The 26,523-nt window shown below is 41.4% G+C and overlaps 1 pseudogene; it reads left to right on the forward strand.

The window, feature by feature from the left end:
- The first annotated feature begins 24,841 nt into the window (after positions 1 to 24,841).
- LOC124959784 (Krueppel-like factor 3) lies at positions 24,842 to 25,962 on the forward strand (annotated as a pseudogene).
- Positions 25,963 to 26,523: the final 561 nt, after the last annotated feature.

Genomic DNA, 26,523 nt, shown 5'->3' on the forward strand with positions numbered 1-26,523 from the left:
TAATGATGTCTCTTGAAGTGAGTAATTTTGAATTTTATATCTAATGAATAACTATAGTATTTCTAATAAAAGTAATTATTCTTTTCAGTAAAAAAAAAAAGAAATCCATTCGTGAAACTTTCTCAGAAAAGCAACTTCAATTTCAGCCCCATTCAACCTGCACGTTAGAGTAGTGCAACAGCAAAACATAAGGGGCTGGTCTAGAAATCGTGGAGGTAGAGTTCGCAGATGGTGGGGGCAAAGTGGGAATCAGAAGAGGAGAAAATACCCAGAGGTACATGGAAATCCAGTCTTCCATTTGCTCAGAAAACACAATTCAGTTGCAGCATAACACTGCGTGCATAGGGAAAGCACAATTCATGGAAATTGAAATAGTTTGTTATAATAGAAGCACCACACATGGTGCAAACACCACAGCTATGGAGCAAGTGGGTATGAAGGGGAGATGATAGGCAATGTTTCATTCAAATCCATTTGTGAAACTTTCTCAGAAAAGCAACTTCAATTTCAGCCATATTCAACATGCAGGTTAGAGTACTGCAACAGCAATACATAAGGTGCTTGTCCAGAAAACCTAGAGGTAGAGTGCTCACATGTTTGGGGCAGAGTGGGAATGAGGAAAAGAGAAAATACCCAGAGTTTCATGGAAATCCACACATTCATTTGCTCAGAAAACGCAATTCAGTTGCACCCTAACACTGTGTGCATAGGGAAAGCTCAATTCATTGAAATCGTAAAGGTTTGGTATAAGAGAAGCACCGTGCATGGTGGAAGAACCACATCTTCGAAGAATATTGAATATGAGGAGGGGAGATGATAGGCAAAATTTCATTGAAATCTATTCGTGAAACTTTCTCAAAAAACAAATTCAATTTCAGCCCTATTCAGCCTGCACATTAGAGTTCTGCAACAGAAATACATAAGGGGCTTGCATAGAAAACCTGGAGGTTGATTGCTCAGATGTTGGGAGCAGTTTGGGAATGAGGAAAAGAGAAAACACTCAGATTTTCTTGGAAATCCAGTCGTGCATTTGCTCAGAAAATGCAATTCAGTTGCAGCCTAACACTGCTGGCATAGGCCAAGTTCAATTCATGGAAATCGAAATTGTTTGTTATAACAGAAGCACCGTGTGTGATGCAACCACCACATCTGCAGAGCCAAGTGGGTATGAGGAGCAAAGATGATAGGCAAAGTTTTATTGAAATGCATTTGTGAAACTTTCTCAGAAAAGCAACTTCAAGTTCAGCAGCAATCAATCTGCACTTTAGAGTACTGCAAAAGCAAGAGAAAACGGACTTGTCTAGAAACCCTGGAGGTAGAGTGCTCAGATATTAGGTGCAGAGTGGGAATGAAAAAATAAGAAAATATCCAGAGTTTCACGGAAATCCAGTCGTGCATTTGCTCAGAAAACACAATTTAGTTGCAGCCTAACACAGCATGCATAGGAAAATCTCAATTCATGGAAATCGAAACAGTTTGTTATAACGGAAGCACCATGCATGGCGGAACCCCAACATTTGCAGTGCAATGTGGGTATGAAGAGGGGAGATGATAGGCAGTGTCATTGAAATTCATTCATGAAACATTCTCAGAAAAGTAACTTCATTTTCAATACTATTCAATCTGCACTTTAGAATACTGCAACAGCAACAGATAGGGGCTTGTCTAGAATACCTGGAATTAGAGTGCTCAGATGTTGGGGACATAGTGGGAATGAGGAATAGAGAAAATACCCAGAGTTTCATGGAAATTCAGGCGTGCATTTGCTCAGAAAACGCTCTTCAATTGCAGCCTAATACTGCGTGCATAGGGAAATCTCAATTCATGGAAATCGAAACCGTTTGTTATAACAGAAGTACCGTGCATGGTGGAACCACCACATCTTCCGAGAAATGTGGGTATGAAGAGGGGAGATGATAGGAAAAATTTCATTGAAATCTATTTGTGAAATTTTCTCAGAAATGCAACTTCAATTTCTGCCCTATTGAACCTGCACATTAGAGTACTGCAACATCTATACTTAAGGGGCTTGCCTAGAAAACTTGGAGGTAGATTTTTCAGATGTTGGGAGCAGTTTGGGAATGAGGAAAACAGAAAATTTTAAGAATTTCATGGAAATCCAGTCGTGAATTTGCACAGAAAACGCAATTCAGTTGCAGCCTAACACTGTGTGCAAAGGGAAAGCAGAATTCATGGAAATCAAAACAGTTTGTTATAACAGAAGCACTGTGCATGGTGGAACCCGCACATCTGCGGTGCGAAGTGGGTATGAGGAGGGGAGATGATAGGCAAAGTTTCATTGAAATCCATTCGTTAAACATTCTCAGAAAAGCAACTTCAATTTCAGCCCTATACAACCTGCACGTTAGAGTACTGCAACAGCAATATATAAGGGACTCATCTCGAAAACATGAAGGTAGAGTGCTCAGATGTTGGGGGCAGAGTGAGAATGAGGAACAGAGAAAATATGTAGAATTTCATGGAAATCCAGTCGTGCATTGTCTCAGAAAACACAATTCACCTGAGGTCTAACACTGCGTGCATAGGGAAAGCTCAATTTAAAGAAATTGAAACAGTTTGCTATAACAGAAGCACCGTGCATGGTGGAATCCCACATCCTCAGAAAAAGTGGGTTTGAAGAGGGGTGATGATAGGCAATGTTTCATTGAAATTCATTCGTGATTCTTTCTCAGAAAAGCAACTTCAATTTCAATACTATTCAATCTGCAGTTTAGAGTCCTGCAACAGCAACAGAAAATGGACTTGTCTAGAAACCCTGGAGGTAGAGTGCTCAGATATAGGGGGCAGAGAGGGAATGTGAAAATAAGAAAATATCCAGAGTTTCATGAAAATCCAGTTGTACATTTGGTCAGAAAATGCAATCCAGTTGCAGCCGAACACTGCGTGCAGAGGGAAATCTCAATTCATGGAAATTGAAACAGTTTGTAAAATCAGAAGCAGCGTGCATGGTAGAACCACCACAACTGTGGAGCAAATGGTTATGAGGAGGGGAGATGATAAGCAAATTTTCATTGATGTGCATTTGTGAAACTGTCTCAGAAAAGCAACTTCAATTTCAACCATATTCAATCTGCATTTTAGAGTACTGCAAAAGCAAGAGATAACGGGCTTGTCTAGAAACCCTGGAGGTAGAGTGCTCAGATTTTGGGGGCAGAGTGGGAATGAGGAATGGAGAAAATTCCCAGAGTTTCATGGAATTTCATTGGTGCATTTGCTCAGAAAATGGTCTTCAATGCAGACTAACACTACGTGCAGAGGGAAATCTCAATTCACAGAAATCGAAACAGTTTGTTATAACAGAAGCACTGTGCATGGTGGATCCACCACATCTTCGGAGAAATGTGGGTATGAGGAGGGGAGATGATAGGAAAAATTTCATTGAAATGCATTTTGTGCAATTTTCTCAAAAATGCAACCTCAATTTCTGCCCTATTGAACCTGCACATTAGAGTACTGCAACATCAATATGTAATTGACTTCCCTATAAAACATAGATGTAGATTGCTCAGAGGTTGGGAGTAGTTTGGGAATGAGGAAAAGAGAAAATACCCAGACTTTCAAGGAAATTCAGTCTTGCATTTGTTCAGAAAACGCTCTTCAGTTGCAGCCTAAGATTGCGTGCATAGGAGGGCTCAATTCATGGAAATCGAGAGAGTTTTTTGAAACAGAAGCACCAAGAATGGTAAAACCACCACATCTCCAGAGCAGGTGGGTATCAGGAGGAGAGATGGTAGGCAAAGATTCTTTGAAATCCATTCGTGAAACTTACTCAGAAAAGCAACTTCAATTTCTGCTCTATTCAACCTGTACGTTAGAGTACTGCAACAGCAATACATAAGGGGCTTGTCTAGAAAACGTGGAGGTAGAGTGCTCAGATTTTGGGGGCAGAGTGGGAATGAGTAAAAGAGATAATACCCAGAGTTTAATGGAAATCAGTAGTGCATTTGCTCAGAAAAGTCAATTCAGTTGCAGTGTAACACTGCGAGCCTAGGGAAAGCTCAATTCATGGAAATTGAAACAGTTTGTTTTAACAGAAGCACCATGCGTGGTGGAACCACCATATCTGCAGAGCAAAGTGAGCATGTCGAGGGGAGATGATAGGCATAGTTTCATTGAAATCCATTCGTGAAACTTTCTCAGAAAAATAACTTCAATTTCAGCTCTATTCAACCTGCACGTTAGAGTTCTGCAACACAAATACATAAGGGGCTTCTCTAGAAAACCTGGAAGTAGAGTGCTCAGATGTAGAAAGCAGAGTGGTAATGAGTAAAAGAGAAAATACACAGAGTTTCATGGAAATCCAGTCGTGAATTTGTTCAGAAATCGGTCTTCAAATTCAGCCTAACACTGTGTCCACAGGGAAAGGTCAGTTCATGTAAATCGAAACAGTTTGTATAACACAAGCACCATGCAAGATGGAACCACCACATCTGTGGGGCAAAGTGGGTATGAGGAGTGGACATTATAGGCAAAGTATGTTGAAATCCATTCATGAAACTTTCTCAGATAAGCAACTTCAATTAAAGCCCTTTTAAACCTACACGTTAGAGTACTGCAACAGAAATACATAAGGGGCTTGTCTGGAAAATGTGGTGGTAGAGTTGAAAGATTTGGGGAAAGAGGGAGAATGAGAAAAAGAGAAAATACCCAGAGTTTCATGGAAATCCAGTCATGCATTTGCTCAGAAAACGCAATTCAGTTACAGCCTAACACTTTGTGCATAGGGAAAGCTCAATTCATGGAAATCGAAACAATTTGTTACAACAGAAGCACCATGCATAATGGAACAACCACATCTGCGGAGGAAGGTGGGTATGAGGAGAGGAGTTTATAGGCAAAGTTCCATTCTTATCCATTCGTGAAAATTTATCAGAAAAGTAACTTCAATTTCAGCCGGTTTCAATGTCCACATAAGAGTAGTGCAACAACAATACATAAGGGTCTTGTCTAGAACACCTGGAGGTAGAGTTTTCAGATGGTGGGGGCAGAGTGGGAATGAAATGAAGAGAAAATATTCAGAGTTTCATGGGAATCCAGTAGTGCATTTGCTCATAAAACGCAAATAAGTTGCAGCCTAACACTGCGTGCATGGGAAATACACAATTCATGGAAATCAAAACAGTTTGTTATAACAGAAGAACCGTGCATGGTGGACCCACCATATCTGCGGATCAACGTGGGTATGAGGAGGGGAGATGATAGGCAAAGTTTCATTGAAATCCATTTGTGAAACTTTCTCAGAAAAGCAACTTCAATTTCAGCCCTATTCAACCTGCATGTTAGAGTACTGATACAGGAATACATAAGGTGCTTGTCTACAAAACCTGTAGAAAGAGTGCCCAGATGTTGGGGCAAGAATGGGAATAAGAAAAAGAGAAAATACCCAGAGTTTCATAGAAATCCAGTCATGCATTCTCCAGAAAACTCCATTCTGTTGCAGCCTAACACTGCGTGCATAGGGAAAGCTCAATCTTGGAAATCGAAACAGTATGTTATAACAGAAGCACCAGGGATGGTGGAGCCACCACATCTGCATAGCAAAGTGGGTATGCAGATGGGAGAACATAGGCAAACTTTCATTGAAATCCATTCTTGAATCTTACTCAGGAAGGAAACTTCAATTTCATCCGTATTCTACCTGCACCATAGAGTACTACAACAGCAATACATAAGGGGATTTTCTAGAAAACCTGGAGGTAGAGTGCTCAGATATTGGGGGAAGAGTTGGAATGAGAAAAAGAGAAAATACGAGAGTTTCATGGAAATACAATCATGCATTCACTGAGATATCGCAATTCAATTGCAGTCTAAAAATGCATGCATAGAGTAAGCTCAATTCATGGATATCGAAACAGTTTGTTATAACAGAAGCACGGTGTATGGTGGAACTACTACAGCTGTGGAGCAAAGTGGGTATGTGGAGGGGAAATGATAGGCAAACTTTCACTAAAATCCATTTGTGAAACTTTCTCAGAAAAGCAACTTCAATTTCAGCCCTATTCAACATGCACGTTAGAGTACTGCAAAAGCAATACATAAGGGACTTGTCTAGAAAACGTGGAGGTAGAGTGCTCAGATGTTAGGGGCAGAGTGGAAATGAGGAAAATAGAAAATACTTATAGTTTCATGGAATTGAAGTCGTGCATTTGCTCAGAAAACGCAATTGAGTTGCAGCCTAACATTGCATGCACATGCAAAACTCAAATCATGGAAATCTACAGTTTTTTATAAAAGATTCACTGTGCACTGTGGAAACAACACATCTGCGGAGCACAGTGGGTATGATGGGAGATGATAGGCAAAGTTTCATTGAAATCCATTCGTGAAACTTTCTCAGAAAAGCAACTGCAATTTCGGCCCTATTATACCGGCATGTTAGAGTAGTGCAACAGCAATACATAAGGGACTTGTCTTGAAAATCTGGAGGTAGGGTACTCAGATGTTGTCAGAAGAGTGGGATGAGAAAAAGAGAAAATACCCAGAGTTTCCTGGATTTTCAGTTGTGCATAGCTCAGAAAACGCAATTCAGGTGCAGACTAATACTGCATGCACAGGGAAAGCTCAATTCTTGGAAATGGAAACAGTTTGTTATAAGAGAAGCACCGTGCATGGTGGAACCACTAATCTGCGGAGCAAAGTGGATATGAGGTGGGGAGATGATAGGCAAAGTTTCAAGGAAATCCATTCATGAAACTTTCTCAGAAAAGCAACTTCAATTCAGCCCTATTCAACCTGTACATTAGAGTACTGCAACTGACATTCATAAGGGTCTTGTCTTGAGAACCTTGAGGTAGAGTGCTCAGATGTTGGGGGAAGAGTGGGAATGAGAAAAAGAGAAAATACCCATAGTTTCATGGAAATCCAGTCGTGAATTTGCTCAGAAAACACAATTCAGTTGCAGCCTAACACTACCGGCATAGGAAAAGCTAAATTCATGGAAATCGAAACAGTTTGTTATAGCAGAAGCACCATACATGGTGGAACCACCATATCTGCATAGCAAAGTAGGTATGAGAAGGTGAGATGATAGGCAAAGTTTCATTGAAATTCATTTGTGAAACTTTCTCAGAAAAGCAACTTCAATTTCAGCCCAATTCAACCTGAATGTTAGAATACTGCAACAGTAATACATAAGAGGCTTTCTTTGAAAACCTGGAGATTGAGTGCTCAGATGTTGGGGAAAGAGTGGAAATGAGAAAAAGAGAAAATACCCAGAGTTTCATGGAAATCGAGTCGTGCATTTGCTCACAAAATGCAATTCAGTTGCAGCCTAACTCTGTGTGATAGGGAATGCTCAATTCATGGAAATCAAAAGAGTTTTTTACAACAGTAGCATGGTAAATGGTGGAACCACCTCATCTGCAGAGCACAGTGTGTATGAGGAGGGGAGTTATAGGCACAGTTTCATTGAAATCCATTCATGAAACTTTCTCAGAAAAGCAACTTCAATTTCAGCCCTATTCAAACTTCATGATTGAGTACTGCAACAGCAATTCATAGGGGCCTGCCTTCAAAACCTGGAGGTAGAAAGTTCAGATGTTGGGGGAAGAGTGGGAATTAGAAAAGAGAAAATACCCGTAGTTTCATGGAAACCCAGTCGTGCATTTGCTCAGAAAATGCTATTCAGTTGCATCCTAAAACTGCGTGCATAGGGAAAGCTCAATTCATGGAAATTGAAACACTTTGTTATAACAGAAGCATGGTGCATGTTGGAACCACCATGTCTGCGGAGCAAAGTGGGTATGAGGAGGGGAGATTTTAGGCAAAGTTTCCTTTAAATTCATAAGTGAAACTTTTCAGAAAAGCAACTTCAATTTCAGCCCTATTCAACCTGCACGTTAGAGTACTGTAAAAGCAATACTTAAGGGACTTGTACAGAAAACCTGTAGGTAGAGCTCAGATGTTGGGGGCAGAGTGGAAATGTAGAAAAGAGAATACATACAGAGTTTCATGGAAATCCTGTCGTGCATTTGCTCAGAAAATGCAATTCATTGCAGAGTAACACTGCGTGCATAGGGAAAGCTCAATTCATGGTAATCGAAACAGTTTGTTTTAACAGAAGCACTGTGCATGGTGGAACAACCCCATCTGCAGAAAAAGTGGGTATGAGGAGTTGACAATATAGGCAAAGTTTCATTGAATTCCATATGTGAAATTTTCTCAGAAATGCAAATTTAATTTTCACCCTATTCAACCTGCACTTTACAGTACTGAAACAGCAATTCATAAGAGGCTTGTCTAGAAAACATGGAGGTAGAGTGCTCAGATGTTAGGGGCAGAGTGGAAATGCAGAAAAGAGAAAATATGCAGAGTTTCATGGAAATCCAGAAGTGCATTTGCTCAGAAAATGCAATTCAGTTGTAGCCTAACACTGCATGCATAGGGAAAGCTCAATTCATGGAAATCAAAACAATTTGTTATAACACAAGCACTGTGCATGGTGGAACCACAATATCCGGGGAGCAAAATGGGTATGAGGAGTGGATATGATAGGCAAAGTTTCAAGGAAATCCATTCGTGAAACTTTCTTTTATTTATTTTTTTATTGTAAACAAATGGGATACATGTTGTTTCTCCCTTTGTACATGGTGTAAAGTCATAGCATTTGTATAATCATACATTTACATAGGGAATGTTGTTTGATTCATTCTGTTATTTTTCCCCTTCCCCCCACCTCCCCCACACCTCTTTTCCCTATACAGTCCTTCATTCCTCCATTCTTGCCTCCCTCCCTAACCCTAACTCTAACCCTAACACTAACCCCTCCCACCCCCCATTATGTGTCATCATCCACTTATTAGCAATATCATTCATCCTTTGGTTGTTTGAGATTGACTTATCTCACTTAGCATGATATTCTCCAATTTCATTCATTTGCCTGCAAATGCTATAAATTTATCATTCTTTATGGCTGAGTAATATTCCATTGTATATATATATGACAGATTCTTTTTCCATTCATCAATTGAAGGACATCTAGGTTGGTTCCACAATCTAGCTATTGTGAACTGAGCAGCTATGAACATTGATGTGGCTGTATCTCTGTAGTATGCTGATTTTAAGTCCTTTGGGTATAGACCAAGGAGTGGGATAGCTGGGTCAAATGGTGGTTCCATTCCAAGTTTTCTAAGGAGTCTCCACACTGCTTTCCAGAGTGGCTGCACTAATTTGCAGCCCCACCAGCAATGTATGAGTGTACCTTTCTCCCCACACCCTCTCCAACACCTGTTGTTGCTTGTATTCTTGATAATCGCCATTCTAATTGGGGTGAGATGGAATCTTAGGGTGGTTTTGATTTGCATTTCTCTTATTACTAGAGATGTTGAACATTTTTCCATAGGTTTGCTGATTGCTTGTAGATCTTTGTGAAGTGTCTATTCATTTCCTTAGCCCATTTGTTGATTGGATTATTTGCATTCTTGGTGTAGAGTTTTTTGAGTTTATAGATTCTAGAGATTAGTGCTCTATCTGAAGTGTGATTGGCAAAGATTTTCTCCCACTCTGTAGGCTCTTTCTTCACATTGCTGATAGTTTCCTTTGCTGAGAGAAAGCTTTTTAGTTTGAATCTATCCCAGTTATTAATTCTTGCTTTTATTTCTTGTGCTATGGGAGTCCTGTTGAGGAAGTCTGGTCCTAAGCCGACATGTTGAAGCTCTGGACCTACTTTTTCTCCTATAAGATGCAGGGTCTCTGGTCTGATTCCGAGATCCTTAATCCATTTTGAGTTTATTTTCGTGCATGGTGAGAGATATGGGTTTAGTTTCATTCTGTTGCATATGGATTTCCAATTCTCCCAGCACCATTTGTTGAAGAGGCTCTCTTTTCTCCATTGCATATTTTTGGCCCCTTTGTCTAGTATGAGAAAATTGCATTTATTTGGGTTTGTGTCTGTGTCCTCTATTCTGTACCATTGATCCACCTTTCTATTTTGGTACCAATACCATGCCGTTTTTGTTACTATTGCTTTGTAGTAGAGTTGAAGATCTGGTATTGTGATACCCGCTGCTTCACTCTTTCTGCCAAGGATTGCTTTAGCTATTCTGGGTTTTTTATTCTTCCAGATGAATTTCATAATTGCTTGCTCTATTTCTGTAAGGTACATCATTGGGATTTTAATTGGAATTGCATTGAATCTGTATCACACTTTTGGTAGTATGGCCATTTTGACAATATTAATTCTTCCTATCCAAGAACATGGGAGATCTTTCCATCTTCTAAGGTTTTCTTGAATTTCTTTCTTTAGTGTTCTGTAGTTCTCATTGTAGAGGTCTTTCACCTCTTTTGTGAGATTGATTCCCGAATACTTTATTTTTTTCGAAGCTATTGTGAATGGGGTAGTTTTCGTAATTTCTCTTTCTGAAGATTTATCGCTTATGTATAAAAATGCCTTAGATTTATGAGCATTGATCTTATATCCCCCTACTTTACTGAATTCACTTAGGAGATCTAAAAGTTTTCTGGTGGAATTTCCTGGTTCCTCTAAGTATACCATCATATCATCAGCAAATAGGGATAGTTTGAGTTCTTCTTTTCCTATTCGTATCCCTTTAATTTCTTTGGTCTGTCTAATTGCTCTGGCTAGAGTTTCAAGGACGATATTGAATAGAAGTGGTGAAAGAGGGCATCCCTGCCTTGTTCCAGTTTTTACAGGGAATGCTTTCAGTTTTTCACCATTTAGAATGATATTAGCCATGGGTTTAGCGTAGATGGCCTTTACCATGTTAAGGAATGTTCCCACTATCCGTATTTTTTCTAGTGTTTTGAGCATGAAGGGGTGCTGTATTTTATCAAATGCTTTTTCTGCATCTATCGAAATAATCATGTGATTCTTGACTTTAAGTCTATTGGTATGGTGAATGACATTTATTGATTTCCTGATGTTGAACCAACCTTGCATCCCTGGGATGAAACCCACTTGATCATGGTGCACTATCTTTTTAATATGTTTTTGTATGCGATTTTCTAAAATTTTGTTGAGAATTTTTGCATCGATGTTCATTAAGGATATTGGTCTGAAATTTTCTTTCCTCAATGTGTCTCTGTCTGGTTTAGGAATCAGGGTAATATTGGCTTCATAGAATGAGTTTGGGAGAGTTCCCTCCTCTTCTATTTTATGGAATACTTTGAGAAGTATTGGAATGAGTTCTTCTTTAAAAGTTTTGTAGAACTCGGCTGAGAACCCATCTGGTCCTGGACTTTTCTTTGTTGGTAGGCTTTTGATGACTTCTTCTATTTCATTACTTGAAATTGGTCTATTTACATTGTGTATGTCCTCCCAGTTCAGTTCAGGCAATTCATATGTCTCTAGAAACCTGTCGATGTCTTCGAAATTTTCTATTTTGTTGGAGTATAGATTTTCAAAATAGCTTCTAATTATGTTTTGTATTTCAATCGTGTCTGTTGTGATATTTCCTCGATCATTCCGAATTTTAGTGATTTGGGTTTTCTCTCATCTTCTCTTTGTTAGTGTGGCTAAAGGTTTATCAATTTTGTTTATTTTTTCGAAGAACCAACTATTTATTTTGTCAATTTTTTGTATTGTTTCTTTCATTTCAATTTCGTTGATTTCAGCTCTCAGTTTAACTATTTCCTGTCTTCTACTACTTTTGGTGTTGGTCTGTTCTTCTTTTTCTAGGGCTTTGAGCTGTAGTGTTAGGTCATTTATTTTTTGAGTTTTACTTCTTTTATTAAATGCGCTCCATGAAATAAATCTTCCCCTAAGTACTGCTTTCATAGTGTCCCAGAGATTTTGATATGATGTGTCTTTGTTCTCATTTACCTCTAAGAATTTTTTAATTTCCTTCCTAATATCTCTTGTTATCCATTCATCATATAGTAGCATATTGTTTAATCTCCAGGTGTTGGAGTAGTTTCTGTTTTTTACTCTTTTATTAATTTGTAACTTCAATCCATTATGATCTGATAGAATACAAGGTAGTGTCTCTATCTTCTTGTATTTGCTGACATTAGCTTTGTGGCATAATATATGGTCTATTTTAGAGAAGGATCCATGTGCTGCTGAGAAGAAAGTGTATTCGCTCTTGGTTGGATGGTATATTCTATAAATGTCTGTTAAGTCTAAATTATTGATTGTGTTATTGAGATCTATGGTTTCTTTGTTCAATTTTTGTTTGGAAGATCTGTCCAGTGGTAAAAGAGGCATGTTAAAATCACCTAGTATTATTGTGTTATGGTCTAATTGGTTTCTAAAATTGAGAAGGATTTGTTTAACATACATGGATGAGCCACTGTTTGGGGCATAGATGTTTATGATTGTTATATCTTGCTGATTTATGCTTCCCTTAAGCAGTATGAAATGTCCTTCTTTATCCCTTCTAACTAACATTGACTTGAAGTCCACATTATCTGAAATGAGGATGGATACTCCAGCTTTTTTGCTGAGTCCATGTGCATGGTATGTTTTTCCCCATCCTTTCACCTTGAGTCTATGGATATCTTTTTCTATGAGGTGAGTCTCTTGCAGGCAACATATTGTTGGATCTTTCTTTTTAATCCAATCTGCCAGTCTATGTCTTTTGATTGATGAATTCAGGCCATTAACATTCAGGGTTGTTATTGAGATATGATTTGTATTCCCAGTCATTTGGTTCATATTTAAAATTTTTGACACATCTTGGTTCCTCCTTTATTTGATAGTTCCTTTAGGATAATTCCTCCCTTTGCTGATTTGCTTCTTTGTTTTTTATCTCTTCCTCATGGAATATTTTGCTGAGAATGTTCTGTAATGCTGGCTTTCTTTTTGTAAATTCTTTTAGCTTTTGTTTATCATGGAATGATCTTATTTCATCGTCAAATTTGAAGGTAAGTTTTGCTGGGTATAAGATTCTTGGTTGGCATCCATTTTCTTTCAGAGCTTGAAAAATGTTGTTACAGGCCCTTCTAGCTTTTAGGGTCTGGATTGAAAAATCTGCTGATATCCATATTGGCTTCCCCCTGAATGTAATTTGGTCTTTTCTCTCACAGCCTTTAAAATTCTGTCTTTATTTTGTATGTTAGATATTTTCATTATAATGTGCCTTGGTGTGGATCTGTTGTAATTTTGTGTATTTGGAGTCCTATAAGCCTCTTGGACTTGATTTTCCATTTCATTCTTCAGATTTGGGAAATTTTCTGATATTATTTCTTCAAATAGTTTGTTCATTCCTTTGGTTTGTTTCTCTAAGCCTTCCTCAATCCCAATAATTCTCAAATTTGGCCTTTTCATGATATCCCATAGTTCTTGGAGATTCTGTTCATGATTTCTCACCATCTTCTCTGTTTGTTCAACTTTGTTTTCGAGGTTAAATATTTTGTCTTCAATATCTGAAGTTCTGTCTTCCAGCTGTTCTATCCTGTTGGTTATACTTTCTATGGAGTTCTCAATTTAGTTTATTGTTTCCTTCATTTCAAGGATTTCTGTTTGGTTTTTTTTCAATATCTCTAACTCTTTATTGAAATGATCTTTTGCTTCCTGAATTTGCTCTGTTAACTGTTGATTGGTGCGATCATTCAATGCCTGCATTTGCTCTTTCATCTCATCGTTTGCTTCCCTAATCATTTTAATTATGTACATTCTGAACTCCCTTTCTGTCATTTCTTCTGCCATGCTGTCGTTGGATTTTATTGATGTAACATCTAGATTTGTTTGGGGCATTTTCTTCCCTTGTTTTCTCATATTGTTCAGGGATCAGTGGGTCATTAAGATATTGCAGATTTCCTCTATCAACTTATAATGTCCCTGAAGATTGCTAGTATATCCCCTCTTATCCTTCAGTAGCCTGAAGTCTTGGAGGAGGTTGATAATGCAGAGCTCCACGATGAAGCTGCCTCTCTAGGGGTGGTAACCCTCAGGTGGGGTATATTCCCTGCTAGTGGGCAGAAGTTCCTCCACTTGTTGACCAATGGTCATCCAATGGGGAACTAGACTGCGGGCTGAGGCAAGGCCTGTTTGTGCCTATGTCTCTGGTTTTACCGTCCCTGTGGGAAAACCTCCCCCGGCCGGGAAGAGTCACTCAGTGGGGATGTCTCGCTGGTCAGTTGCCCTCCTAGAGGTTCCCCTCAATCTACAACTACCACCTGGGCTGGACTGTCTTCCTCTGCAACGATCCCAGGGGCCCGTACCTACGTCCTGGGCCTGGGATCCTCACCCCTCGCAGGCGAGTCTCCTTAGGCTGCCTCTCCCAGAGAATCTGCCCGCCGCCCTGGAAACTTCGCTCCGCCCCTAGGCGTGTCTCTGTGAGGCTCTTCCAGCAAGAAGCCACCTAGCTCCTGGGACCCTGCTCTGCACCTAATCGCCTGGCTATGCAGCCCCTCCTCTGAGCTGGCACCTGGAGCCCCGTACAATAGCTCTGAAACCCAGAGATCCACCACACACCTCTTCCTCTGGACAGTCGCCGGCGTTCCGACGTAGTCACTAGGAGTCCAAGCAACTCACTTCGTGTCTCCTCCTCCTGCCAACCGCCTGTAGCCCTAGGCAGTCACTCTGAGTCCAAGCGACCCGCCCTGTTCCTCCTCCTCCTCGGGGTAGCCCCCGGTGTTCAGGAGTGGTCGCTCAGAGACCAAGCGACCCACCACGCTCCTCCTCCAGGCAGGCCACCAGTGTTCAGGAGCGGTCGCTTTGAGTCCCAACAACTCACCACTCGCCTCTTCCTCTGGCAACCGCCTATGGCTCTGATGCAGTCACTCCTAGACCAAGCGACCCACCGCGCTCCTCGTTTTCCTCCGGGCAACCCCCCAGTGTTCAGAAGCGGTCGTTCTGGGTCCAAACAGCTCGCCACGCAGCTCCTCCCCAGGCAGCCGCCCGGAGCCCCAGCGGCTGCTCGGGTCCAAGTGCTATGCTGAGCCGCCTCCTCTACGATGATCCCAGTTGTCCATGTTTACCACTCCAGCGGGGGGAGGGGCGTCTTGCCGAGCAACTCCACTTCACGAATTCCCTGCGTTCCGGGGCTACCGCCCCATCCAGGACGCCTCCCCAACAGGAGAGACTCACCCGGCAGCTTTGAGTTGGTCCCAAGTCTCTCACTATCTCCTCTTTTGAATCTTGCGTCCTGGAGCAGCGTGAAATGCAGCCGCCCTCTAGTCCGCCATCTTGGCCCACCTCTGAATTCACTTCTGAGATCTAAAAGTTTTCTGGTGGAATTTCCTGGTTCCTCTAAGTATATAATCATATCATTGGCGAACAGGGATAGTTTGAGTTCTTCTTTTCCTATTCATATCCTTTTAATTTCTTTGTCTGTCTAATTGCTCTGGCCAGACTTTCAAGGAAGATATTGAAAAGAAGTGGTGAAAGAGGGCATCCCTGCCTTGTTCCAGTTTTTAGGGGGAATGCTTTCAGTTTTTCACCATCTAGAATGATATTAGCCATGGGCTTAGCATGGATGGCCTTTACAATGTTAAGGAATGTTCCCACTATCCCTATTTTTTCTAGTGTTTTGAGCATGACAGGGTGCTCTATTTTATCAAATGGGTTTTCTGCAACTATTGAAATAATCATGTGATTCTTGACTTTAAGTCTATTGATATGGTGAGTTACATTTATTGATATCCTGATGTTGAACCAACTTTGCATCCCTGGGATGAAACCCACTTGATCATGGTGCACTATCTTTTTAATATGTTTTTGTATGTGATTTGCTAAAATTTTGTTGAGAATTTTTGCGTCGATGTTCATTAAGGATATTGGTCTGAAATTTTCTTTCCTCGATGTGTCTCTGTCTGGTTTAGGTATCAGGGTAATATTGGCTACATGTAATGAGTTTGGGATGGTTCCCTCCTCTTCTATTTTATGGAATACTTTGAGAAGTATTGGAACGGGCTCTTCTTTAAAGGTTTTGCAGAACTCGGCTGAGAACCCATGTGGTCCTGGACTTTCCTTTGTTTGTAGGCTTTTGATGACTTCTTCTATTTCATTACTTGAAATTGATTTATTTGAGTTGTGTATGTCCTCCTCGTTCAGTTTAGGCAATTCATATGTCTCTATAAACTTGTTGATGTCTTAGAAATTTTCTATTTTGTTGGAGTATAGATTTTCAAAATAGCTTCTAATTATTTTTTGCATTTCAGTCATGTCTGTTGTGATATTTCCTTGTTCATTCCGAATTTTAGTGATTTGGGTTTTCTCTCATCTTCTCTTTGTTAGTGTGGCTAAAGGTTTATCAATTTTGTTTATTTCTTCGAAGAACCAACTGTTTATTTTGTCAATTTTTTGTATTGTTTCTTTTGTTTCAATTTTGTTGATTTCAGCTCTGAGTTTAACTATTTCCTGTCTTCTACTACTTTTGGTGTTGGTCTGTTCTTCTTTTTCTAGGGCTTTGAGCTGTAGTGTTAGGTCGTTCATTTGTTGATGTTTACTCCCTTTACTAGACAGGCAAAGTTTCATTTAAATCCATTTTTGAAACTTTCTCAGAAAAGCAACTTCAATTTCAGCCCTATTCCACATGCACGTTAGAGTACTGCAATAGCAATTCAAAAGGTGCTTGTTTTGAAATCCTGGAGGTAGAGTGCTCAGATATAGGGGGAAGCGTAGGAATGGGAAGGAGAAAATACCCAAACTTCCATGGAAATCCAGTCATGGATTTGTTCAGAAAACTGATTTCAGTTGAAGCCTAACAGTGCCTTCAGAGGGAAAGCTCAATATATTGAAATCGAAATAGTTTGTTATAAGAGAAGCACAATGCATGGTGGAAACACCACATCTCCGCAGCAATGTGGGTATGTGAAAGGGAGATGATAGGCAAAATTTCATTGAAATCCGCTCGTGAAACTTTCTCAAAAAGCAACTTCAATTTCAGCCCTATTCAACCTGACGTTAGAGTACCACAACAGAAATACGTAAGGGACTTGTCTAGATAACCTGGCGGTAGAGTGCTCAGATGTTGGGGGCAGAGTGGGAAGGAGGAATAGAGGAAATACCCAAAGTTTCATGGAAATCCAGTCGTGCTTTGGCTTAGAAAATGCAATTCAGTTGCAGCATAACACTGCATGCATATGAAAGCTCAATTCATGGAAATGGAAACAGTTTGTTATAACAGATTCACTGTGCATGGTGGAACCACAACATCTGCAGAGCAAAGTGCGTATGAGGAGGGGAGATGATAGGCAATGTTTCATTGAAATCCATTCGTGAAACTTTCTCAGAAAATCAACATCATTTTCAGCCCTGTTGAACATGCATGTTAGAGTACAGCAACAGGAATACATAAGGGGCTTGTCTTGAAAACTTGGAGGTAGACTGCTCAGATGTTGGAGTAACAGTGGGAATGAGAAATAGAGGAAATACTGAGAGTTTCATGGAAATGAGTCGTGCATTTACTCAGAAAACGCAATTCAGTGGCTGACTAACACTGTGTGAATAGGGAAAGCTAAATTCATGGAAATTGAAACAGTTTGTTATAACAGAAGAACTGTGTATGGTGGAAACACCACCTTAGTGGAGCAATGAGGGTTTGAGGAGCGGATATGATAGTCAAAGTTTAAGTGAAATCCATTTGTGAACTTTCTCAGAAAAGCAACTTCAATTTCAGCCCTATTTAACAGGCACATTAAAGTTCTTCAAGAGCAATACATACGGGACTTTTCCAGAAAATATGGAGGTAGTGTGGTCAGATGTTGGGGGCAGTGTGGGAACAATGAAAACAGACAATAACCCAAGGTTCACCGAAATTCATTCGTGTATTTGCTCAGAAAATGCAATTCAGTTGCTGCCTAAAACTGCGTGCATAGGGAAATCTCAATTCATGGAAATCGAAACAGTTTGTTATAACAGAAGCAGCGTGCATGGTGGAAAGACCACATGTGCGATGGAAAGTGGGAATGAGGAGGAGAGATATTAGGCAAACTTTCAATGAAACCCATCTGTAAAACTTTCTTAGAAAAGCAAATTCAATTTCAGCCCTATTCTAGCTGCACATAAGAGTACTGCAACAGCAATACATAAGGGGCTGGCCTAGATAACCTGGAGGTAGAGTACTCAGATGTTAGGGGCTGAGTGGGAATGAGGTAAAGAGAAAATATGCAGAGTTTCATAGAAATTCTGTCGTGCATTTGCTCAGAAAACGTAATTCAGTTGCTGCCTAACATTGCGTGCATAGGGAAAGCTCAATTCAAGGAAATGGAAACTGTTTGTTATAACAGACGCACTGTGCATGGTGGAACCACCACATCTGAGGGGCAAACTGTGTATGTGGAGGTGACATAATATGCAAACTATTATTGAAGTCCATTCGTGAAACTTTCTCAGAAAAGCATCTACAATTTCAGTCCTATTCAACCTGCATGTTAGAGTACTGCAAAAGCAGTACATAAGGGGGTTGTTTAGAAAATGTGGAGTTAGAGTGGGCAATGTTGGAAGCAGAGTGGGAATGAGGAAAGAGGAAATACCGAGAGTTTCATGGAAATGAGTCGTGCATTTACTCAGAAAACGCAATTCAGTGAGTGAATAACACTGCATGAATAGGGAAAGCTAAATTCATGGAAATTGAAACAGTTTGTAATAACAGAACTGTTATGGTGGAAACACCACCTTTGCAGAGCCATGAGGGAATGATGAGCGGAGATGATAGGCAAAGTTTCATTGAAATCCATTCGTGAACTTTCTCAGAAAAGCAACTTCAATTTCAGTCCTATTCAACCTGCACGTTAGAGTACTGCAACAGAAACACATAAGGGATTTGTCACGAAAAACTGAAGATAGAGTGCTCAGATGATGGGAGCAGAATGTGAACGTGGAATAGAGAAAACATCCAGAATTTCTTGGAAATTCAGTCGTGCATTTGCTCAGAAAATGGAATTCAGTTGCTGCCTAACACTGTGAGCATAGGGCAAGCTCAATTCATGGAAATTGAAACACTTTGTTATAACAGAAGCACTGTGCATGGTGGAACCACCACATCTGCAGAACAAAATGGGAATGAGGAGAAGAGATGATAGAGAAAGTTTCATTGAAATCCATTTGTGAAACTTTCTCAGAAAAGCAACTTCAATTTCAGTCCCATTAGAGTACTGCAACAGGTATACATAAGGGTCTTGTAGAAAACTTGGAGGTAGAATGCTCAGATATTAGGGGCCGAGTGGTAATGAGGAAAAGAGAAAATATCCAGAGTTAGATGGAAATTCAGTTGTGCATTTGCTCAGGAAACAGAATTCAGTTGCTGTCTAACACTGCGTGCATAGCTCAATTCATGGAAATTGAAACACTTTGTTATAACAGAAGCACCGTGCATGCTGGAACCACCACATCTGCGGAGCAAAGTGGGAGTGAGGAGGGGATGTGATAGGCAAACTTTCATTGAATTCCATTTGAGAAAAGTTCTCAGAAAAGCAACTTCAATTTCAGCCCTATTCAACAGGCACATTAAAGTACTTCAACAGCAATACATACAGGACTTTTCTAGAAAACATGGAGGTAGTGTGGTCAGATGTTGGGGGCAGTGTGGGAATGAGGAAAAGAGATAATAGCCAGACTTTCATAGAAATTTAGTAGTTCATTTGCTCAGAAAGAGCAATTCAGTTGCTGCCTAACACTGCGTGCATTTGGAAAGCTCAATTCATGGAAATCAGAAAAGTTTGTTATAACAGAAGCACCGTGCATGGTGGAACCACCACATGTTCAGAGCAAGGTGGAAATGAAGAGGGGAGATGATAGGCAAAGTTTCATTGAAATCCATTCGTGAAATTTCTCAGACAGCAACTTTAATTTTAGCCCTATTCAACATGCATATTAAAGTACTGCAACAGCAATACATAAAGGGCTTACCGAGAAAACCGAAAAGTAGAGTGCTGAGATGTTGGTGGCAGAATGGGAATGAGGAGTAGAGAAAATATGCAGAGTGTCACAGAGATTCAGTTATGCATTTGCTCAGCAAATGCAATTCGGTTTCTGCATAACACTGCGTGCCTAGGGAAACCTCATTCATGGAAATGGAAATAGTTTGCTGTAACAGAAGAACAGTGTATGGTGGAACCACCACATCTGCAGAGCAAAGTGGGAATGAGAAGGGAGACGATAGGCAAATTTTCATTGAAATCTGTTCGTGAAACTTTATCAGAAAAGCAACTTCAATTTCAGTCCTATTCAACCTTCACGTTAGAGTACTGCAACAGCAATAAATAAGGGGCTTGTCTAGAAAACCTGGAGATAGAGTGCTCAGAAGTTGGGGGCAGAGAGGGAATTAGGAAAAGAGACAATACCCAGAGATTCATGGAAATTCACCGTGCATTTGCTAAAAAAAATGCAATTAAGTTGCTGCCTAACACTGCATGCATTAGAAAATCTCAATTCATGGAAATGGATATAGTTTGCTATTACAGAAGCACTGTGCATGGTGGAACCACCACCTCTGCGGACCATAGTGGGAATGAGGAGGGGAGATGATAGGCAAAGATTCATTGGAATGCATTTGTGAAACTTTCTCAGAAAAGCAACTTCATTTTCAGCCCTATTCAACCTGCACGTAGGGTACTGCAACAGCTATACATAGGGGCTGGCCTAGAAATCCTGAAGGTAGAGTGCTCAGATATTAGGGGCTGAGTAGGATTGTGGAAATGAGAAAATATGTAGAGTCTCATAGAAATTCTGTCGTGCATTTGCTCAGAAAATGCAATTCAGTTGCTGCCTATTACTGAGTGCATACGGAATGCTCAATTCATGGAAATCGAAAGACTTTGTTATAACAGAAGCAGCGTGCATGGTGGAACCACCACCTTGTGGAGGAAAGTGGGAATGAGGAGGGCAGATGATAGGCAGAGTTTCATTGAAATCCATTTGTGAATCTTTCTCATAAAAACAACTTCAATTTCAGCCCTATACATCCTGCACGTTAGAGTACTGCAATAGTAATATAAGGGGCGTGTCCAGAAAACCTGGAGGTAGAGTCCTCAGATGTTGTAGGAGAGAGTGGGAACGAGGAAAAGAGAAAATACACAGAGATTCATCGCTATTCAGTCGTGCATTTGCTCAGAAAATTCAATTCAGTTGCTTCCTAACACTGCCTGCATAGGGAAAGCTCAATTAATGGAAATCGAAACAGTTTGTTATAACAGAAGCACCGTGCATGGTGGAACCACCACATCTGCAGAGCAAAGTGGGAACAAGGAGGGGAGATGATAGGCAAAGTTTCATTGAAATCGATTCGTGAAACTTTCTCAGAAAATTAACTTCAATTTCAGCCCTATACAACTTACATGTTAGAGTACTGCTACAGAAATAAATAAGGGACTTGTCCTGAATACCTGGAGGTAGAGTCCTCAGATGTTTTAGGAGAGAGTGGGAATGATGAAAAGAGAAAATGCCCAGAGTTTCATGGAAATTCTGTCGTGAATTTGCTCAGAAAACGCAATTCAGTTGCTGCCTAACACTGCGGGCATAGGGAAAGCTCAATTCATGGAAATCAAAACAGTTGGTTATAACAGAAGCCACTTGCATGGTGGAACCACCACATCTGCAGAGCAATGTGGGAATGAGTAGTGGAGGTGACAGGAAAAGGTTCATTTTAATCCATTAGTGGAACTTTCTGAAAAAAGCAACTCCTTGTCAGCCCTATTCAACCTGAACATTAGAGTACTGCAACAGCAATACATAAGAGATTTGTCTAGAAAAACTTGAGGTAGAGTACTCAGAGGTTGGGGGCAGAGTGGGAATGAGGAAAAGAGAGAAACCTAGAGTTTCATGGAAATTCAGTTGTGCATTTGCTCAGAAAATGCAATTCAGTTGCTGCCTAACACTGCCTGCATAGGGAAAGCTGAATTCTTGGAAATTGAAACAGTTTGTTATAACAGAAGCACCATGCATGGTGGAAGCACAACATCTGTGGAGCAAAGTGGGAATGAGGAGAGAGATGATAGGCAAAGTTTCATTGTAATCCATTCATGAACCTTTCTCAGAAAAGCAACTTCATTTGCAGCCCTATACAACCTGCACGTTAGAGTATGCAACAGAAATACTTAAGGGACTCGTCTAGAAAACCTCTAGGTATAGTGCTCAGATGTTGGGGACAGTGTGGGAATGAGGAAAAGAGAAAATATCCAGAGTTTCGTGGAAATTCATTCGTGCATTTGCTCAGAAAACCCAATTCAGTTGCTGCCTAACACTGCGTGCATAGGGAAAGCTCAATTCATGGAAATTGAAACAGTTTGTTAAAACAGAAGCACCGTGCATGGTGGAATCACCACATCTGTGAAGCTTAGTGGGAATGAGGAGTGGAGATGATAGGCAAATTTTCATTGAAATCTATTCGTGAAACTTTCTCAGAAAAGCAACTTCAATTTCAGCCCTATTCAACCTGCACGTTAGAGTATGCAATGAAAATACATAAGGGGTTTGTCTAGAGAACCTGGAGGTAGAGTGCTCAGATTTTGGAGGATAGAATGGGAATGTCGAAATGAGAAAATAGGAGGGCAATCCAAGATGGTGGACTAGAGGGTGACTGCATCTCCAGTCGCTCCAGAACCCAGGATACAAGAAGGGGAGGCATTGAGAGACTCAGTCTAAAATAGAGCCACGGGTGAGTCTTGTCCACTGGGTAAAGCTCAGCCTGGGCGGAAGGCCAGGATAGAGGTGGCTTATCAGAGCAGAGCAGGGCATCTAGACAATTCCTCAGGCAGCCCTGCGCACTCCAGTGGTGGGCCCCTCCCACACCGCCTGCTTCTCCAACTTCTTGGAACAGGCCGCTCAGTGAGAGCCTTTCTGATCAGTACCAGCTCCACGTCCTGGAGCCAACGGCATACTCCGGCCCACAAGTGGCTTCAGGGACCAGGATAGGGCAACTAGGGACTTCCCCAAGCAGCCTGGCCCTCTGCGGTGGGAGGCGCCTTTCAAGGTTAGTTTCTCAGAGCAGACTGCCCAATGAGAGTCTTTCTACACAGAGCTTGCCACAAGTCCCTGAGCCAATGAAGAGCTTCGACCCACAAGCAGCCTCTGGGATCAGGGGAGGGCAGCCAGATATTTCTCCAGGGGGCCCTGGACCCTCCGGCCACAGGCACTTTCCCCGGGGTGATCCAAGATGGTGGACTAGAGGGTGACTGAATCTCCAGTCACTCCAGAACCCAGGATTCAAGAATGGGAGGCATTGAGAGAGATGGATAGGGGTGGCTTATCAGAGCAGGGCAGGGCAGCTAGAGTCTTACCCAGGTAGCCTTGCACACTCCGGAGGTGGGATCCTCCCACACGGCCAACTGTGTGGTGCAGGCCCCTCAGTGAGAGCCTTTCTGCACAGAGCCAACTCCAAGCCCTGGAACAAGTAGGGGGCTAGGGGCAGCTTTCTTTGGAAGCACTGCATTATCAAATTCCTCCAAGATGTCAGGCTACTGAAGGCTGAGAGGTGTTACACTGGAAATCAACAGGGACACTATAAGCCAATAGAGGAAATCTGCAATATCTCAGGGTCCCGCTGACATCTGACCAATATGAGAAAACAAGGGAAGAAAATGTCCCAAACAAACCTACATACTATATCAATAAAACCCAATGACAGCACAGCAGAAGAAATGTCAGAAGGGGAGTTCAGAATGTACATAATTAAAACAATCAGGGAAGCAAATGATGAGATGAAAGAGCAAATGCAGGCATTGAATGATCACACCAATTGACAGTTAAAAGAGCAAATACGGGAAGCAAGAGATCATTTCAATAAAGAGTTAGAGATACTGAAAAAAAAAAAAAACAAACAGAAATCCTTGAAGTGAAGGAAACAATAAACCAAGTTAAAAACTCCATAGAAAGTATAACCAATAGGATAGAACACCTGGAAGACAGAACCTCAGACATTGAAGACAAAATATTTAATCTTGAAAACAGTGTTGGGCAAACAGAGAAGATGGTAAAAAATCATGAACAGAATCTCCAAGAACTATGGGATATCATGAAAAGGCCAAATTTGAGAATTATTGGGATTGAGGAAGGCTTAGAGAAACAAACCAAAGGAATGAACAATCTATTCAATGAAATAATATCAGAAAATTTCCCACATCTGAAGAATGAAATGGAAAACCAAGTCCAAGAGGCTTATAGGACTCCAAATATACAAAATTACAACAGGCCCACACCAAGACACATTATTATGAAAATACCTAACATACAAAATAAAGACAGAATTTTAAAGGCTACAAGATAAAACAATCAAATTACATTCAGGGGGAAACCTATAAGAATATCATCAGATTTTTCAATCCAGACCCTAAAAGCTAGAAGGGCCTGGAACAACATTTACCAAGCTCTGAAAGAAAACGGATGCCAACCAAGAATCTTATACCCAGCAAAACTTACTTTCAGATTTGACGACGAAATAAGCTCCTTCCATGATAAACAAAAGCTAAAGGACTTTACAAAAAGAAAGCTGGCATTACAGAACATTCTCAGCAAAATATTCCATGAGGAAGAGATGAAAAACAATGATGCAAATCAGCAATGGGAGGAACTCGCCTAAAGGAATAGTCAAATAAAGGAGAAACCAAATCATGTCAAAAAACAAAAATGAGTCAAATGACGGGGAATACAAATCATATCACAATAATAATCCTGAATGTTAATGGCCTGAAATCATCAATCAAAAGACATAGACTCCCCGGGAGGCTCACAGAGCGAGTGGCGCCGGCGTCATGTGACTGCCCAGAGTTGGTGCCAGGAGCCAGAGGGGAGCCAGCAGCAGAGCCGCGGGGAGCCGGGGCTGAGCCAGAGCGCAACAGGAGCGCCAGCCGAGCCCAGCTGAACCGCGCCGAACGCGCGCCCATCCCGGTCCCTGTCCCCTGTGGCTGCAGCCGCCAACGCCACTTGGACTGGACCGCTGACATTACAGCACTCACGGGGCTCCAGGCAGTGAGATCTGGTCCTTTATTTCCCACCGTCAGCGTTCAGCACTGCGCCTCACAAAGCCAAATACCAGAACACCCTAGAAGGTTTAACTAAAAGAATGCTAATGTTTGACCCAGTCCCTGTCAAGCAAGAGGCCATGGAACCTGTCTCGGTGTCCTACCCATCTAATTACATGGAGTCAATGAAGCCCAACAAGTATGGGGTCATTTACTCCACACCGTTACCTGATAAGTTCTTTTAGACCCCGGAGGGCCTGTCCCACGGAATACAGATGGAGTCAGTGAACCTCACGGTGAACAAGCGGGGTTCGCCGCCCTTGGCTGGGAATTCTCCTTTGTCACTCAAGTTCCCGTCCTCACACAGGAGAGCATCACCCGGGCTGAGCATGCCTTCGTTTAGCCCACCGATTAAGAAGTACTCGCCCCCTTCCCCGGGCGTGCAGCCCTTCAGTGTGCCGCTGTCCATGCCACCAGTGATGGCGGCAGCTCTCTCTCGGCACGGAATCTGGAGCCCGGGAATTCTGCCGGTCATCCAGCCGGTCGTGGTGCAGCCCATCCCCTTCATGTACACCAGCCACCTCCAGCAGCCGCTCATGGTCTCCTTGTCGGAAGAGATGGAAAACTCGAACAGTAGCATGCAAGTACCTGTAATTGAATCATATGAGAAGCCCATATTACAGAAAAAAATTAAAATTGAACCTGGGATTGAACCACAGAGAACAGATTATTATCCCGAAGAAATGTCACCACCCCCTTTAATGAACTCGGTGTCCCCCCCTCAAGCATTGTTGCAAGAGAATCACCCTTCAGTCATAGTGCAGCCTGGGAAGAGACCTTTACCTGTGGAATCTCCAGATACCCAAAGGAAGCGGAGGATACACAGATGCGATTATGATGGATGCAACAAAGTGTACACTAAAAGCTCCCACTTGAAAGCACACAGATGAACACATACAGGACAAAAACCCTACAAATGTACATGGGAAGGATGCACATGGAAGTTTGCTCGGTCTGATGAACTAACAAGACATTTCCGCAAACATACTGGAATCAAACCTTTCCAGTGTCCAGACTGACCGCAGCTTCTCCCGTTCCGACCACCTTGCCCTCCTTAGGAAACACCACATGTTAGTCTGAAAGCTTCCATCTCCGCCTCATTGTGACTCTCCACTCTCCTGGTGCTCTCTCTGTCCTCCCTCCCATTATCTAACTCATTTTTTACATGTACATTTTAATTTTGATTCAGCTGGCCTGAATCTCTGAATTTATATCATTCAAAACTTCCATATGGTCAGTAGTCTATACTCTCTAATCCTCCCTCTCCTTACCATGGGTCAGACCTAAAGAATGTGAACACTTTTTTTTTTTTCCGGGGATGCTAAGCAAACCCTTCTTACAGAAACATTTAATGTAATGAGAATAAGGGAACATGTAAACTAACATAACCAATTGTCGGTTTCTCCATGTATTCCTCAAAGAATGTCAAAGTAAATGTATTAGAAATACAGTATCCAGCCTGCTAGTCCTTGCCAGAGACATCTGTACCTCTCTGCCCAGTGATCCCATTTTATGCTTGACAGCAAAGAGAAGGGTGGCCCCGTTCACCATGTATAGGAGGACGTGCAGCAATATGACACACTAGCCCAGTCAACTCTGCCACTGTCCTTCATGCGTCTTCCTGGATTATCACTTCTAAAT

This window comes from Sciurus carolinensis, chromosome 1, assembly GCF_902686445.1.
Source record: "Sciurus carolinensis chromosome 1, mSciCar1.2, whole genome shotgun sequence".
NCBI lineage: Eukaryota > Metazoa > Chordata > Mammalia > Rodentia > Sciuridae > Sciurus > Sciurus carolinensis.